This window comes from Athene noctua, unplaced genomic scaffold, assembly GCF_965140245.1.
Source record: "Athene noctua unplaced genomic scaffold, bAthNoc1.hap1.1 HAP1_HAP1_scaffold_42, whole genome shotgun sequence".
NCBI lineage: Eukaryota > Metazoa > Chordata > Aves > Strigiformes > Strigidae > Athene > Athene noctua.
Genome location: NW_027437539.1, coordinates 894767 through 912827, shown reverse-complemented (window position 1 = coordinate 912827; position 18061 = coordinate 894767). Strand labels below are relative to the sequence as shown.

The 18061-nt window shown below is 44.6% G+C and overlaps 1 pseudogene; it reads right to left on the bottom strand.

Annotated features, from left to right (window-relative positions):
* The window catches only part of LOC141954942 (nuclear receptor ROR-alpha-like), a 32269-nt pseudogene that overhangs the window by 2545 nt on the left and 11663 nt on the right, over positions 1–18061 (bottom strand).

Sequence of the window (18061 nt, the reverse complement as noted above, 5' to 3'; positions counted from 1 at the left end):
GCACAAACACCCCTCCACACAGAATGCTGACCTCTATCCTTCCAGAGCTGTCCCAGAGAAATGTGTGTGTGTGTGTGTGTGTGTGTGTGTGTGTGTGTGTGTGTGTGTGTGTGTGTTTAGGTGGGCACACCAGCATTTCCAGGTCCCTGGCACCATGCTCAAAGGTGCTTCCCCAGCCGGAATTTCCAGAACAGGAGACAAAGGAACATCAGCTTATACCAGAGGGGAGGTTTTGCAGTTAAAGAAATAAGTATAGACAGGGAAAACACACCATGACAGCTTTATTCATGTGTCTGGACCTCCCGTGTGCACAGCGGTACCTGCTGCTCACATCTGCCGCAGGGAAGTCCTGGGTAGCAAGAGCCTGACTTTGAGGCTAATCGGAAAATAAGGTGAGTGAGGCTGGGGACACCCGGGCCTCTCCATCCCACTGCTGGGGCCCTGACCTGCCCAGGGGAGGTACCCAGGTCCCCCGGGGGGCACAGGGCAGCCCCGCAGTGGCCTGACGCTGCTCCGGTGCTGTCACTCGCTGCCACCGTCTCCAGAAATACCAAGCACAGGGATCTGCCCGCGGGGGAGCCCTGCCACCCTGGCCCCAAGTGGCCCCCCCCAACCCCGAGCAGTCCCTTTCCTCTCGGCACTGGAGGGTGCTGAGCCGGGTGGTCCCAGGAGCCTGACGCCAAGGAGATGGCCGCTGTCTCTCGCAGCAGAGAGTCCGGCACCCACACAGCAACAACGGGGCAGTGGCACATGCGTTGTAGGGACACCTCTGTGACATCACAGCCCCACAGTGGGGACACCTCTGTGACGTCACAGGCCCGCGGCCCCGCATCACACCCACACTGCACTGGCCCCCAGTATAAAAAGCCGCCGCCCAGGGCAGAAGCTCTGCGACTTCAGCCACGCTGCTGAGCACCGGCTGGGGCTGCCATCGTGGTGAGGCCAGGAGCCGCTTTCCTGCCTTCCCAGCTCTTACCGGCTTGTGTCACAGAGCTCAGTCACTGCCCTGCCCCGAGGAGGGCAGCGCTTTGACCAGGTGTTCGAGAGCGAGAAAAAGAAGAGGAGTCTTCAGTGCAAGGTAATTTGTTTGGACTTTTAGTCCTGACATGTGCAGGCCACTGGACTAGATGGGCATTGTAGGCCTTTTCCAACGGCATGATTCGATTTGATACAGTTCAATTCTGGATCTGCCTGGCAATTGAGAGACTTGAGAAAAACCCACTGAAGGTTTTGGCCTCTGTGTGGCACTTAAGCCCCCCTGATAATCATCTCTGCCCTTCGTGTCTGGAGAGACGTTCCAGTCCCTTTGGCATAGATGTGGCACGGTGCTGGACTCCAGTACGTTCACGTCTCTGGTGACACCAGAGGGCTCTTGGGAACCAAAGGGGGAAAAAAAAGCAAGCCCCATTTGGCCAGTGTACTGTGTCCAGTGCTGGGCTGCCCAGTACGGGAGAGACCCTGCTACATCACCCCCTTGGAGGCATGGGGCAGTGCTGAAGGGCCACAGCGCTGTCCCCATGAGGGACGTCACAGCTGTCTGCAGGCGGGGGGACTGGACTGGACCCCCATCCTGCAGGCTCGCTGTCCTGGTTCAGCTAGGATAGGGTTAAACTTCCCCAGCAGAGAGGGGGAAGGGATCTCCAGGCGGTTTTTCCTACCACGCTGATGTCAGGTCCGGCGCGGCAGCGCGGGAAGTTCTTCCTTTGTGGCTTTGGTCGCGGGGAGCACGGGGCTGTCTGTATCCATTGTGGTATTTCTCTGTATATCTTTTGTCTTGGTTTACTGTTATTAGTGTTATTATTGCTATCGTTGTTCAGATTATTACACTGTTGTATTATTTTAACCCGGGGTTTGTGCCCTACTTGTGTCCGAGGGTGGGGGAGGGACAACGGCAACATGGTCTCCGGTCCCGGCAGGGCCTAAACCAACACACTCGCTGCCAAGGGTCCACAGAGGATCTGTCGGAGGGGGACGTCAGCCCCACCCTGCCGCACCCCCACCCTCATGCTGCCATCACGGCGAGGCCATGAACTACTTTCCTGCCGCCCCAGCTCCTGCCTGATCATGGTGGAGAGGTCACTGCCCTGCCCGCAGAGCAGGAGCACACGGAGATGCCCTCGGTGTCACTCATCTGCCCCGGGACAGTCCCTGGCATTGGTGGCACCACCAGCACAGCCCCCAGGCCGAGCAGGCGCCTGTTCTGCTGCCTGAAGGTCACGAGCTTTGTGTCTCTCTTGTTTGCAGTGCAAGATGTCACTGAAGGAGGAGGAGGACTTGGCAGAACAGGGCACCTCGTCCCCTGCGGCAAATACCAGCCAGGTACCACTTGTTGCCCCCGAGGACCCAGATGACTTTGTCGTCCCAGAGAGCACTGGCCAGCAGGCCTGTGGGAGCTTGTGCGTGCACTGCTTCTGTTTGTCTTGCATACAGAAATGGACCCACAGTCAAAACATCTGCCCCAACTGCGGCCATGTCTTCCGCCACATCTTCCCCCAGCTGAGCCACGAGGTGCACGACATCACACCCAGTGGCATTCCACAGAGATCTCGCCATCCCGCTACACAAAGGAGGAGGAGGAGGAGGAGGAGGAGGAGGAGGTGGTGGCAGCAACGTGGCTCTTACGGCAGACACTGTGGTAATGACCATGCTGGGGCCCCCGAGAAGAGACAAAGTAGGTATCAGAGGTGGCACCAGCATGGCCACAGACAGGCCCAGCATGCCCAGCATGTTCACTGGGCGCACCCATGGGGCCCCTGCAGACAACAGCAGTGGAGGGAGGACGGGGAGCATCCCCGTGCCTGGGACAGCCACCAGGGCAGGTCTCCCAGGCAAGGTTGGGAAGTCCCCATGGGTCACCCAAGCACTGTGGCCTGGGACTCCTCCGTGAGGCGGAGGTGGAGGAGCAGAGGCAGGTGCAGGAGCAGGAGAAGGGACCCTCGGGGCCCAGTTCCAAGCTGCAGCGGTTTCTCCGGGAGGAGCCGTTCTCAGCGCAGGTCCCGCAGCACCTGGGGCCGAGAGCCATGGGAGCAGCGAAGAATGGGCTGGGAAGGGGGTCGAGCTCTGACCCACAACCAGCAAATCGCAGCTTATTCTGGGAGAGGAGCCCGATGTCAGCAGGGAGGCCGTGACTACTATGGGCAATGGCAAGCAGTAAGGAGCCGGTCCCGGCGCCAGTCCCGCAGCACTGCCAGGGGCAGGGGCTGGCAGCACACCCCGACAAGAAGGGACACACAGCACTGACCCCTGACCAACAACTGCTGGGGCAGCATAACGAGCCTGGGGACACAGAAGGCCCTCGAGGGGATGGTTGTGTGGCACATGGATGGTGGCGGCGGCACAGTCACCCCACTGCTGCTGCTGAGCAATGCTACCCACTGCACACAGCCCTCCCATCATCCCCTCCCGGGGCAAATCATGGCCTCGAGGAGGTGGGAAGGGACTTCTGGAGATGCTCCAACAGGGGCAGCCAGAGCAGGCTGCCCAGGGCTGCAGCCTGTGGAGAAATTTTTGGAAGATAACGGCCACCTGGTCCTTGATACCGACATGAGTAACTCTCTGCTAGCTGCCCCTGTGTAAAGAACTCACTGTTCAATGTTCCTCTCTGGCTGCCACTGCTATTGTTTAGCAAATTCCTTGGAGTGAAGTTGAAACCTCAAGTAGGTCCATGGCTCGTGCTTCTCGCGTTGTACCAATGAAATATGAGTTCTATTGTGTGGACAGTAGCTTAGAACCAATCACAGCTTGTTTAGCTGTATGCGATCACGCCCTAATAGTATATAAGATGCTCTGTGCTTAATAAAATGGGATCAAGCTGGCAAACCATATTGGTGTTATTCTTGATACCCGGGCTTATCCGTCGACAGCAGCCAGCCAGGATGGCTCGCAGGATGGAACCTCCAAAACTCCTCTGGGCAACCTGTTCCAGGGCTTCACCTCACTCCAAATAAACCTGAGTTTTGCACCGCGCTTAGCGAGAGGTTCCTTTATTTCACTTTGTGCCCGTTGTCTCTTGTCCTGTCACTGGATACCACTGAGAAGGGATGGGAGCCCCTCTGCCCCCACAAGACCCTGAGGCAGAAGGGAGCGGACTTCTCAAAGGCCGGAGGATTGAACGGTACGAAGGCTCGTGTTTTTTCTGATGTTGGCTTTGCTGCACTTACCCCTCCGTTTTCTCCAGCCTGGGGCTGTGGGACCTGGCTTTGAAGGAGGATGAAATCTGTAGGAGCAAGCTGCAAAATGTGTCACGGACAATGTTTATGTGCCTTCAAAAGGAAAGCTCCTTGTGTGTTTACCAAAAATCCAGTTGTTAGAGGTTGCTCTAGGTACTGTACGTTCCCTTAAATCCTCTTGTTAATTTTGTGGGTTGGAAATGACGTTTCCCTTTTTAATTTAATTGGTAAGTCAATACTGTCGTGGATGAAAGTATTGACACGGTAATGATTTAGTAAAAATAATCTAGATTAATAACTAATAACTATTTGTCAATACAAAATAACTCAGACAGAAAAGCGACTTATTCAGGTTCTAAAATGACAAGATTCACTCTAACTTACTTAACGGTACCTTAATTTATACACATATGTACATGTGCATACACAAACCAGACATGTACATATAGGAACGAAGGGGTTTGGGTTCGGTGAAATGAACACAAAAGGGACAAGCACACAGGAACAAGGGTAAGGGTACGTACCCACACACACACACCAATAAACAGGTGAAATAGAAGCAGCTCAAAGAAAATTTCCCTCTCGAGTTGAGAGCAAATACTCCCAATGCCTTGGCATTCCTCAACAGGCGATAATTGAGCCTCGAGCGGGGGGACTTGGCCCTGGCCTTCCGTCTGGAGCAGACGACACCTGAGAGGCTCCCAGCTCAGGGGAGATGCTGGTCACAGGCCGCTGCGATCCAGGAGAGCTCAAAGGGCCTCTCTGGTGGTCGCAGTTTATAGGGTCCAAGATAACTGACTTCTGTCAAATGCCTTCTGGTGCCTTCCGGCAGCTGCACAAGAATTTGAATAACATGCAGCCCTGTTATTGTTCCATCTGATCCCATCCCAGGCACAGGGGTGTCAGGCCATCAGGAGGTGATGGGCCAGTATAACCCTTTCCAAGCAATTGGGGGGGCAGGAGCCAGGCTCCTCAAGGTTATCAGTCCTTATCTCCATAGACGGGTGTATGGCTCGGGGGGATGTGGATGGAATCACACCTGGCACCAAGCAGCCCAACAAGGAGGGCAGGGAGGGGTAGGAATTGCACCACCACAAATACTAAACACAAGATTCGAGCAACTGACCTAGGAAAGCGACCTTTTCAGGGAAAGTAAGGTGCTGAGTAAAACTACTCGTAACTGGACAAAGTTAAACATGAAAGGAAAACTTTTCCTCCTTAGGCTTAGCGATCCTCACACCCTCTGTATCCCCGACTCCAAAACCCCAGGGGTCGACCCCGAGTCTCTCCTGGTGCTCTCTGCCAGAGACTCCCGGTGGGGCCATTCATCCTCGCTGCAGCGTAGAGCACAATTTTAACATCTTGCCCTGTACGAACTGGCCCAAGAGCTACCGCCTGGACGATTCCTGCTTCATTTGTTCAAAAGCTGTGATTTGTTCAAAGCTCATTATTACAATTATGTTATTACAATTGTTCAAAGCTCATCCTGATCCAACACTGCACTTCTTATAATGAAAGATATTAAGAATTTATGCAGGCCCATTATAAATTTAGTGTTATATTGAAAAGATATACCATCAATGTAATCTTTTTACTACAAGCATGCAGTGAGGGGTTACAAGCTTGTAAGGTAACAACCTTACTACATAATTATAATTTATAATTAAAACTGTTAACCCCTAACCCAAGCACTGAATAATATTTGTAAAAAACCTGAATCCTTCCATAACACAATCCACACGTGAATCTGCTTATTTGAAAATAACACCAAAACAATACATATACGTAAGACATTACCATTACAAGCAGATTTTTTTTTTTCCAGCGTAAAGGTCAACTGCGTATGAAACTTTCCTCCCATGATACTCATGATCTCCTGGAGCGTGTAAACCTCAGGATACTTTTGCACGTGTCCATACAAGCATGTAATGATTCCTAACATAAAAAGCAAAAAGAGTTTATGCATGTGTATATTTCATATGAATTTAATTTTAAAAAGCTTTTTCTGCAAGTTGCATTTGCATATATCTACTTTCTGTAGAGATTACAGAAGTATTTAGCATATTACTGATAACAGATTTGTTGAACTCTTCTGGTTAGGGACAGTATTCAAAACTTAAGAGATACCAGTACAGCTCCAATAATCTTACAACCCCTGATATCAGAACTCAAACCTGTTCTAAATTCTCTGCAACCCTTCATATGGAAGGCTAACAATGCTCACAGGCTCAGATCAATCGTAAAAAAGTTAAGTACAGTTTGAAATGTGCTAAACCAATAATTGTTTTCAGTTTATTTATCGTGGCTTTTAGAGGGACTAGTACTTTTTTTGTGTTACCACCTAATTTACACTGGGACTAGGTAAAAGTCACAAAGGTAAAGACATAGGAATATTCTGTATGTGTTGAAACTTGCTTTCATGCCAACTCCAGATCCCAAGATAAAGACATAATTCAAATATCAGAAAAAATTAAGACATTTAGGTTTTATTTGGTAGCTAGAATTAGTTATTTCTGCAAGTACTGTTTAAAACTAAATAAGTACCTGCATTTCATTTCTAACTCAGGATATAAATTTAAGTAGGACTTCAAGTTTGGAGACATGTTTTGGGACCAGATGACAAGATCACTTAGAAAAACAGACACAAATGTAAGATAGAAAATTACAAAGTCAATTCAAATTTTTAGGAAAAAAAGCAAGATTTCTGCCCTCATGTGGGCCCAAACCATGTGTTAATGCAAGAACAAATTTATCTTGTGCATGAAAAGCACATTATAAAAAGCGTTATGGTGAAATGGAAGTCATCCTCTGAATTCACCTAAATGCTCTACTCTCTAGTAAACATTTCTTGTTTTATTCTGTAAAAGACAGTCATGTGGCACTCACTAGAAAAGGCTGAAATTTTAACAAAAACTATATAAAGGAAGCCATTTCAATTAAGGCAAGACACTATGAGGAAAACAAGCCCAAGCAAGTCAAAAACTGAAGGGAAAGATTAACAAACCTGTACTCCAGAAATTTTTTTCCCAAAATGTGCTGTTTTTTAATGATATATAAGTTTGCACTCGTGTTTGATTTTAGAACCATCAACGTGGGTATTTAACACAGCGGGAACTTGCAAATGATTATGATTAAAGCCTGAGTAACCTCTGATTAAAGTGACTTTGTAACGTGCTACTGTGGAGGAAAGCTTGACGTTCTGTCCAGTATTTAGGAGCAGCTTGTTAATGTAAATCACTTAAAATGCAATTTCTCCCCTCCCAAATACAAGGATGTCATTTACCTAATTGCGGACCACACCTTTGTACAGTCTTGCATTCAGTGACCTCCCTTACATCACCTCTTACTGGCTACAATAAACCGTGGGCCAAGCCATGCTGCACAGCGTAAGGGGAAGGGCAACGTCTCATGTCTCCCAACGTGGAATCAGCAGAAGTTCAGGGAACATCAGACCCCAGAAGCAGTACCTACACATCTGAATCACAATCCCAAATCAATTATTTAAGAAGAGAAGGAATTAAACAGTACTGGTAATTACCTCAGTATAACGTAGTGCATCTTCAGAGATGCCATCATAACCTTGGGCACAGCATTTTGCAGCGTTTTGGGCAAATTTCATAAATTCTGCAATGTCATTCTTTACTACTTCTTTCATTTGCTGGTGGGGAAGGAAAAATGTATTTTTTAAGACCGAATGGAATCCTCTAGGTTAGGTATGTAATCAGCAAAATTTCCAGAGAGGTAGCACAAGTGGTGGTATGAGAGAGGGCACAGTTCCCACTTGCTGCACAATTTGGCAAGTCTCTGCTCATGTTCAGAGTTTCAGTTAAAGTAATTTTTTTTTTTTTTTTTGCAAGGCCCATTTCCTTTAAAAAAAAACCCAAGCAACAAAGCACCCCTGCCCCAACAAACAGCAGGATTCTTTTGATCATACATACACTGCTGGTTTATAAAAAGAAAGGCTACAAGACATTGTTGGAGCAACCTTACATGACAGTCACAAAGAAAACTGAGCTGTGTCTTCATAAGCAATTACAGTGGAAGTGACAACAACACAGTAGGTACTGATTTCTCTGGGAATGACATTCCCATCGTTACGGGATTTAAAAAAAAAAAAAGAAAATGAGGAATAAAACAAGGAAGCATGGGAAACCAAATGGAATGGCTCAAAAACATTTGGTGATTAATTCCATTATACAGGATTCAACTCAAATGGTACTTCCAACCAACGTGAGACATGGCCTCTCACCATGTAAACAACATCGCTGAGACTAAAGGCAAGTGTGAAGCATAGAAGGTTGAAACACAGGTCCCTCACATGCTAACAAAGAAAGTTTCCATTACAGGGTGCTGTCAAAGATCCCATCAAAATGTATCGACCCCCCAACATTGTACCGAGACTGCTACACGCCATTATGAAATGCTAAAATCATAGTAAGGTCAACTCTGAACTTCCTTCTCATAAAAAAATGGGGGGGTTGTGGGGGTGGGTGGGTGCCTGATCAGCTATCAAAGATCTACACTTACTGTCAGTTGTTTAGACTACCACTAAAAAACAAACCAAAAAATCCACAAAAAGCCCATCTATTTTAATAACTAAATACACTTTAAATTTATATTAAAACTTTTATCCTGAATATTTGAAACCTTTATTACCATTCATAATACTATGTTAAAAGGCAATTATGACAAATTGAATTTTAAAGCTTTTTTGCTACATTTTCCTTAACTATTTATAAAGAAAAACTTAATTGTACAACTCCCTCTGTGAAGTTGGTATGTAGATACATACATGAACACGAGATAGGTGAGTAATTCTCTTTGACTTGCTGCATTAACTTGAAAATGCTTTATTTGTTTTGAGTTCTTAGTCATCAGATATAAGTATGTCTTCTGCTCCTTCTCAGTCAGAGAAGAGGTAAATGGACAGGGGAGTCTAGGTTCTGGAAAAGGATGATGGTCAGTCGTGCTTTTAGCCTCCACCTCAACTGGATCCGCAGCCTGCCTGCTACAAGTCTGTTTTCTAAAGAGTTTGCCAATGCCTCCACATTTTTCTTTGCCTTTCTGAAAGAAAAGGAATAAATGAAAGAACTTACGCTTTTCACATAAATCTTATTGTTTGTCACAATTAATAAAGGCAGTCATGTAAGCCTAACCTTCAAATCCAGCAAAATGCACTGTGAGATATCGTACTCCTCCAATTCCTAGTCTGTGCCATAGGAATTTGCTTATTCTGAAACTCCACCTGGACAATCACACTAACTCTTGGTATCAACAGCAGGTTTGCCGCTGGTTTAAAGATGAAAACCAAAAAAACTCTCTTAAAAAAAAAAAAAAAAAAAAAAAAAGAAACCAAAAGAAAATTCTGTATATATTAGCCAGTATACTCAATTTTGAGGTGACAAGCTAAATATGAAACTGATTCTTTGTTCTGGAAACATGCATTACCAGCGAAAAAATAAAGAGTCTCAACATTACATTATTCATTGACAGCTGATGTTCAGAAACAGCTTGCACTCAGACAGGTCAAACTTATCAGTCAAAGTTATGACAGTAAAGACTGAATGAGAAAAAGCCTTTTGCTGTAAAAGAAGTAAATTACAAGCACTCAGTTGTAATAACATAAATACCGGATTTCAGTGAAGACATTCCTAAAACCAGAGTTTCATTTTCCACTCTAAACAACTCTGAAATCAGTTTCAAAAACAATGCTGGGCTAAGGCAAGGGATGTAGCTGGCCTAATGACAAGAAAAAAGTCACATTATAAAGCCGGTACTTAAAACGTCTGAAGTATATGAAAGCCATCTTAGCCCTGCTCTATTTAAAATAACTGTTCTGAGGAGAGAAAATATTTAAGGTTAGCAAAATTAACATTAACTGCTGATCTTGGAAAAAACGTATTTTTAAGATACGATTTCAGCAGTAGGAAATATCCCGAGTGTTATTCAAACCAAGCACTACCACATCCACAGTTCTAAATAATGCTTCACGCTGTCTCTCTGAATGTGAGAATGTGTCCATCCTCACGGCCCAAAGTGGCAAATTTCATTCAGCTGCAGCAGTGACAAGATGCAGACTCAGATACGCCCGCGTAGGAACACCGAGGAATTCTAGCAGCTTCAAGTGGCTATATTCAGCACCGAACGAAATGGCAGCACATCAAGATCATTTCGGTACGCGGTGCTGTCGCAGTCTTCATCAGGGTGCAAATCAAAATAATCGGACAGAGCTTTTCTGTCCGTATTTATATCATTATACTTTATTTCAGCTAACGGCTGAATGCTGAGGCTTGGACAACCGGCCCAAGCCAGAGTTGACCTATAGATGAATCCTGGATATTTCATAACTGGTCACCATTATGCCAACAGGTATTATACTAAGTCATAACAAACCACCTGTGCTGATGTAAAAGGTGGAAGTGTTGAAGCCCGAGCAACAGGCCCTGAGCTGAAACTGCTAACCCGGGATGTAATCCTTAATGAAATATGCGTGGAGGGTGCAGCTCTCTGCAAGGTACCTTCCCCTTCCTGCGTGCGCATCCAACACCAGAGTCATGGAGGCCGGTGTCTGTCCCGAGACCTGATGGGATGTAGCTACCTTGAATGTACCTTCCCCTTCCTTTGTGTGTGAATAGAACAGAGTCATGGAGGCCGGTGTCTGTCCCGAGACCTGACGTGAGACCTGCGCATAACCCCATCAGATAAGCAGAGAAACTCCCTGAGCTTCTCCCATGAGCCCTGGCCGGCTCTGGGGGGAACCTAAAGCGGGACTGAAACCAGATATTTCCGCTTAACGGCGCCAGCTCTTCTGCCTGGCTGGTTTTTGGGTCTCTAAGGCCGGACCCGCTCCCAGCGACTCTGGAGGCCTCAGCTCCGGGCGGAGGCACCGCGGAGGATTTCCCACTCGCTGGGAAAGGCTCAGCAAACCCTCGTGTAACCGGGGCTGCCCAGCGCTGCGGGGCTGGGGGACGGTAAAGTGTGTGAGTGGGGATGGATCTTTCTGAATCCCTCCTCTCTCTCTCAGGTACTAATGATTTCATGCATTACCCTGTATTTTCCTATTTAAGTGCACTATTCTGCCTTTTCTTACTGGATGTTTTCTGTATTATTCTGTAATATTATTTGGTTATTTCTAGTAAAATACACCTGCTCTTTTCACTCTGGTGTCTGAGTTTAATTGGTATCCCTAATCAGCAAAACAACGGCTTAAATTTTTCCCCTTCATTTTATCAGCCACCTGCCTTCACAGCTTCTATGGTGAGAGAAGATACACTTTAGTAAACATCTATCAGAAACCCCAGTATAAAAATTGATAATTTTTCCCTAGCTTTTACTTTCATATTTTCCCCAACAGGTTTCATTCTCTTGACTATGGCCACACAACATAGTTCCACAAATTTTTGAATTTTTCTTGTTGCAACCTCTCTTCTGGCTATAAACCCACTTCTACCATACACTACCGAACACAATCCCACTCTTGAGTGCAGTCGTGTCTACTCAGAAACCCTTTTTCTGCATCATCTAAAAGAAGAATCCTCCAGTTACATCCAGTCTACCCAGTAGCAAGCTGTGAGGGCTCTGCTCATCTGTCAGTTCAAGGCAAGTTGCTCCAACAGCGATGAAACATAAAAGCCTTCTCTAACTAAGGATGTGTGATATAAAGAGTCATGTGATGTAGACAGGTATTCCCTTCAAATGCATATTCTCAGTGTCAGTTCATAAAAACACAGGAATTTCCCTTTAGAACAAATTCTCTCTCCACATGCTGAGCTCATCACATACAGCACAGTAGCTACCTTGGTCTCCCACCCACATTCTTTGTGGCATGAATATTCACCCACCATGAGACACTCGGCACTTGTACCTTCCTACCAGCTTAATGACATCTTAAAAACCCCAACAGCCTAATTACAGTCCTCCAGTTTTTGAAACCCAGCAGCATAAGCCATGCTTTTCACTAGCGAGACAAATGTTGATTCTACTTCAACTTAAGTTGAAGTTAACTTAAGTAGATTCTACTTCAACTTAAGAAAATAAAAAAAGATCAGAAATCGCACAAATGATACTACCTGTACCATCTATATTCACATAATTTCATTTCCCATTCTTCAGCTAACACTCTGTACAGGTTCTTCTTTACTCAAGGAATTAACTGCATCTTCACTGCACCTAAGACCCTGCTGGATCTATGTAAACAGTGTCAGCTACTTCCAAACAATACAAGTGAAAAGGATTTCAATGTACACTATGTCAGCCTCCTACAAAGTGAGAGGACACAGACAGACAGCAAGACATTGATTTCTGAAAAGAATTAGGTCTAGCTGAGGGGTTACAGGATCCTTACTGTGAGCAGTTAACAGCGTGGGTCAGACTTCATCCCTCTTTGGAACCTAAGAGAAAGCAAACACCAACCAGCACCACTCCCCAAAAATAACCCAAACCCATCTCAAAGCCCCCAATACCACCCTGCCCCCAAAAGACACAAAGGACCAGAGGTTCCAACCTAGGCTCTTCCTGTTTTCTTTGTTTCAGAACATTAAATCCCAAATGAAAGGAACAGGGGATCGGGATACTCTGACGGGTACGTGACTATGTAAATTAAGGTATACATGAAAAATAAAAACAACCCCCCGTGACAAAACAATGCAGATTCCACTTCTTAATTAACTTTAGTTGCTAATGGCTGTCGCTGGATACGTATGAATCATTTATAAAGCATATCCAAGGGCTGAACTTAGCCACCCATCTGTCATGGAAGATTTACAGACAAAGCCTGTTTAGAGGAACTGGAGTTAAGTGTGTAGGCACGGCCTGGTAACATCTGCCGTTTGAGTGTGTAGAGATCCTACGTAAAGCGAAGAGGGAGGAAGGCACCCAGCAGAATAACATCTAGAAACATCTCTAGATAGAACTCTCCCAACAAGCCAAAAAACTACCTCCCTTTCAGACAGAGAGCATATGAGAATTACTTTATGCGGTCAGATTAGATGTTTTTCTGCTTTCTGATGCAATACAGGCAGACTGTTTTAGTAACCAAAAGGATAATAAGCTGGACAGGACAGTTTTATTAATGTTAATAATTAATAATGATAACAATATAGAAAAAAATTTCTATATTTGATATCAAGTATCTGTACCGGTGGAGTAATTTTCTCCTTATTAAATATACTATAGAGGAATTTATATAATGCCACTATGCATTTAAAGAGGAAACCATGTCCCAAACCTTGTACTCCGATACAGGCACTTGTTGGGCATCTGTTGGTGTATATATATACACAAATATAACTATATTTATATATACTCTGTGAAATCAACAGGACCCAAGGGTGGTATTGTCTAGGAATACAAGGGGTTTGTTTGCTCTTGTTCACTGTGAGAGACTAGAAACCAGCCCTGTGTGAAGCTAAGGCAAACAGCCTGGGGAAGCCAAAGTTGAGGCTGATCGAAGAAATGCCTCAAACACTCGCAAGGCAAAACTCTGCGTCCCAGGGTGCATCCTGTGGAGGCCGAAGCCGATCGGGCTGCGCCAATAACACAAGATGCAGGAGGGAGCTCTGCGGAGACAGGACGGCTCTGCTCTGGGGCAACTGGGCAAATTCCAAGGGCCCTGTGTCCAGTGAACGGACTTTGCTGCGTTATCCACAAAATGCATATTAAAGTTAACAGCCCTCAATATGCTAACGAGGGATGACACGATCATGCTAATTACATCATCCCATGGAACACCTGAGCCCTCCCCGTGCATGGGATATGTGGGTTGACCTAGGGGACGGACCCAAGGAAAGTGGGTATAAATCGAGGGGGGAAAGAGAACGGAGGGGGGGGGGGGCAGAGAGTGCAGTGAAGCGAAGACAACGGCCGCCTCCTGGAACCCTCGCTGGCAGGATAAATGCAGAAACCCAGACCGATGATCTGTATTTCCCCACTCCCTCTATCTCCCTCTTCTCCTTTTTCCATTAAGAAATTGAAGGCGTATTGTATTGCTCCCCACAACTTGCTATATCCTTAGCCAATTATCCTGTGTCCAATTAGTACATTGTGGGTAGTTAATAAATGTTTGGACTTGGAGACTTGTTGTCCGCTCTGTTGGGGATCTGCGAATCTGAGTCACTTGTCTCCCTCATCTGAGACGGATGTGACAGTTCACCAAAGTAACTTATCTAGCACCACACATCAGAAAACCACAAAAATATCACACTAGTTCTAATCAGCTATGTCTAAACTCGATTATATCGTAAGCTGGATATTATACAGCATAATGTGTTATTTGATAAACAGATAAATATTTGCACTGCGTAGGCTGTTTATAGTATAACTTTATGAAGAATGAAAGCAAAAAGTTAACTGTATAGAGGTGAGCAGAACAACATTAAATATTATAGCTCCAAAGCAGAGACTAAATTAAGTGTTGAAACAATAGAGCAAGATAAAATGTTTACAAGTCCTTAAATTAGCAGTAAAATAAGGAATCAGTTGCTCAAGTTAAAGAAAGCAGTAAACAGGAGATTGCATTTACATGCACATTTCTAAATCTTGTACTTCTTTTAAATCTATGCCCAAAAAGTAATTTGGTTTTACTGCTTGACATTCAGTTATGGTTAGAGTATTTTTAACATTTTTTTTGGTACTTTGGAAACAAGACTATTGTTAAAGGTGCCATAAAAATGGACAACATCGAAAACAGTTTGCAAATAAACCACCTAACACTGCTGTTCTTTATACATTTTAAAAAGCCTTGTCTGGGGTTTGTCCTATGTTAAATCTATTTAATCTGGGGAAATACATCGTAGCTTGAAGCCTCCCATTGGCCCAAACATCCAATGCAAAAACACATCTCCAGAAAAGGAGCAGGCAGACAACCCAGTTACATATAAAGAAGGAACCAGTTAATGTCCTAACAGAGCAAATACTCACCACTGTTCTGTAACTTGTTTCTAAATCAATGTAGAAATGAGGAACATTTTGGATTTAGAAAGGCGTACAGTACGTATGCCTTTTTGTGAAATAAAATTCACTGTATTGCTTATGAATTCTCTGTTTAGATACAGGTAGCATTACGGATCGCATGTTCCTGTCAAGTCTGTGCATCTACATTAAGACTTTGCGGGGTAATTTTGGATAGTGTTTCTCAAACCGAAAGTCACAACCCTTTGAAAGTTGCCCAAGTGTTTAGATTATTGTCAAAACACTCCGTGGGGCAAAGGTAGCTCGGATCTGCCCGAAGTGCAGCAGCCCAGTTCTCCAGCACAGAGCGGGGCGGCGTGCTGGCTGCAGACGAGCGTGCTGCCCGGGGAACTTGTCCCGCTTACTGGATGCGGTTCAGCCCCGCAGCGTGGCGGAGCTGGGAGAGCTGCCTGCTGGCGTGTGCAGTGCCCAGGGACTGACCGAGTACTCGCAGCAGCTCAGTGCCTTCGGTCAGGAGGCACCACTAGTCCTTACGGCCGGGTCGCACCCCCGCCCCAGAAGAGGAAAGTCCATTCCAACACGGAGTGCCCCATGGAGAAACACAGCCCAGAGGGACGGTGCTTTCAGAAAGCTTGAGAAACACTGACTTACAGGAAAACAAGTGTACAAAGGACATCTGAACACCAAAAACATGCAGATGATAACAAAAAGGTGTGATGTCACACATCAAGTTAAACAACTTGATTGTGAAGTTCAGCTTGAATGAGATTATGAGGGATGACACGAATATTGTGGCAGAAGAAATGGACCTATGAGTATTCATCTGAAGCCTTTATCATGTTTTTGTTTCTTATTTGGATAGCCCTACTTATTGCTATAAAGTTATTGCTATATTCTACCAATGATAAAGGAAAAAAGAAAAAAAAACAAAACACCGTTACCTATGAAAAGGGTAGAATACAGCTTTTGATGTTAAAATTCTATTTAATACCTAAAGAAGAAGGTGCAAAATGAAAGTGCCTTATCAATTCAACAAGCTATACCAGTAACTACATTTTATATTGATCAAAACAAGAGATAAACAATATGGCTTTTGCTATATATAGCCGTCGTGCCCATTTACCCTGTCATATATTACAGTGCTCTCGCTGCTATTGCTATGGGCCCTTTTCATGCCGTTCTGTCTGCTGGCAAACAGCGGTAGGTGAAAAAAATTGTCCTTCATGAAACAATAAGCAAGTTGTGCCAACTGGCGATGAAATCTCTGCAGTGCACACCAGTCGTTGATTACTAGGTGGACTCTCTGTTCTGATCAACAAATTGAGTGTTCTGTCAAAAACCAGGGCAGTGAACGACGAGGGAAAAAACAACCTTCTGACATTAGTACCCTCAGTCTGTGTAAAGAGAGGTCAGGTATTGAGAAGTTGAGACAGAAAAAGGGTCCATATTTGTAGGCATAATAGAAATCATATGCACGAGAAAAACAAGTTCAACTTTGCTTCATTGTTTCGCATCCTTCGCCTGATCCCACCCCCAAGAGATGTGCAGTGTGTTGGCTCCCTAGGTCTGTGCAGGGCCGTATAAAGTGTCTTGGTTTTCTTTTTTTTGTTTTGTTTTTGTCTTCTTTTTTTTTTTCCTTTCTTTTGTTCTAATGTTTGTACTTCGGACATTCTAGAAGTGCTTAGGTGATACGTTTACCCATCAATTTGCATCTCTGGCTCAAATTCTCAAGTGAACAACTCCCTGTGAAGTGGAGGAAAAATGAAGTCGTACAATGTCTGGGTAGACTGCTTTAAATGCCATAAGCTTCTCTGTATGTCATCTACACAGTGTTCTTAAAGTAGACACTTTGCATATTAATGTAAAAAATGAACTGAGGTCATACAGTCATATAAGGAACCAGGGCTCTCAATCTTGCTGTTAGGATTAAACCTCTCCCAAACACTTGGAGTTCACTTCAGTTGTTTACTTTAACAATGGCATTTCAGATGTCTGGTCATGGAGGTCTGTTAGATTAGATTAAAAAAAAAAAAAAGAGGAAGCTACTAAAACCCTATTTAAGTCATGGATTAGTGCCATTTGTGAAATAATCTTTAAATTCCTAGGAAAATGCATCATTAGGTTTCCTCACTTGCCTACAAAGCACTGGATTGGTCTAGAAGTATTTCACAGCTGGATCTTCATTCATGCAACTTGAAAAATTCTCTTGAAAGAAGACAGTCCTAACTGCTTTCAAACCCACTGTGAATATTACGGAGGGAACTGGCAATGCAGTAGATGAGGCTTTTTTAATTTATACCAAATAAGATGTAAAGGAACAGACCAAAAAAATCTGTACTTCAAAAATATCACTAGGGCACTCCCTGAACTGAGTGAATTTACTGAGTAAAATATTTGTAATAAAGCACACGGAAGAAGATTTCTTCCAACAAAGGTATCCAAAGCATACACCGGGAAAAGAATTATATGAGCTAGGATTTGAAGTGAGGACAGTCTGCAAAGCTTGGGCAGGACCATCCTGCTTCTGCTGTCATGAATTCTGTGGTGTGACACTAAGCATAAGCTTTTGGGCTGTGTAGAGTTCTAACAGAAGTACGTCTGTAAGGCAGTGCTTATCCTTCCCCAGTTCTTCAGATTTATTTTTTTTTTTAACATCACAGATCTTTTCAATTTTTGAAAAATTACGTGAAGATACTTCTGATTAGCATAATACCATGTAGTATTTCTTTTCTTTTCCCTAGCCGTGAGTATTTGGAAGAACTGCTCAGAAAAAAAAACTGTGTGGGCAACTTCTCACGGAAGACTGAAAAGCAAGGCTAGTTTGGATATTGCATGTTGTAACAACTCGATTGTCGTGCAGGCAGAGATTTCACAAGGACTAAGGCACGCATGTTGTAGAACTGAAATAGTATTCTGTGTGACAGAAATGTTGTGTAGGAGAAATAGGATAAAAACCTTTAAAATAATCACTTTTCATGAAGTTC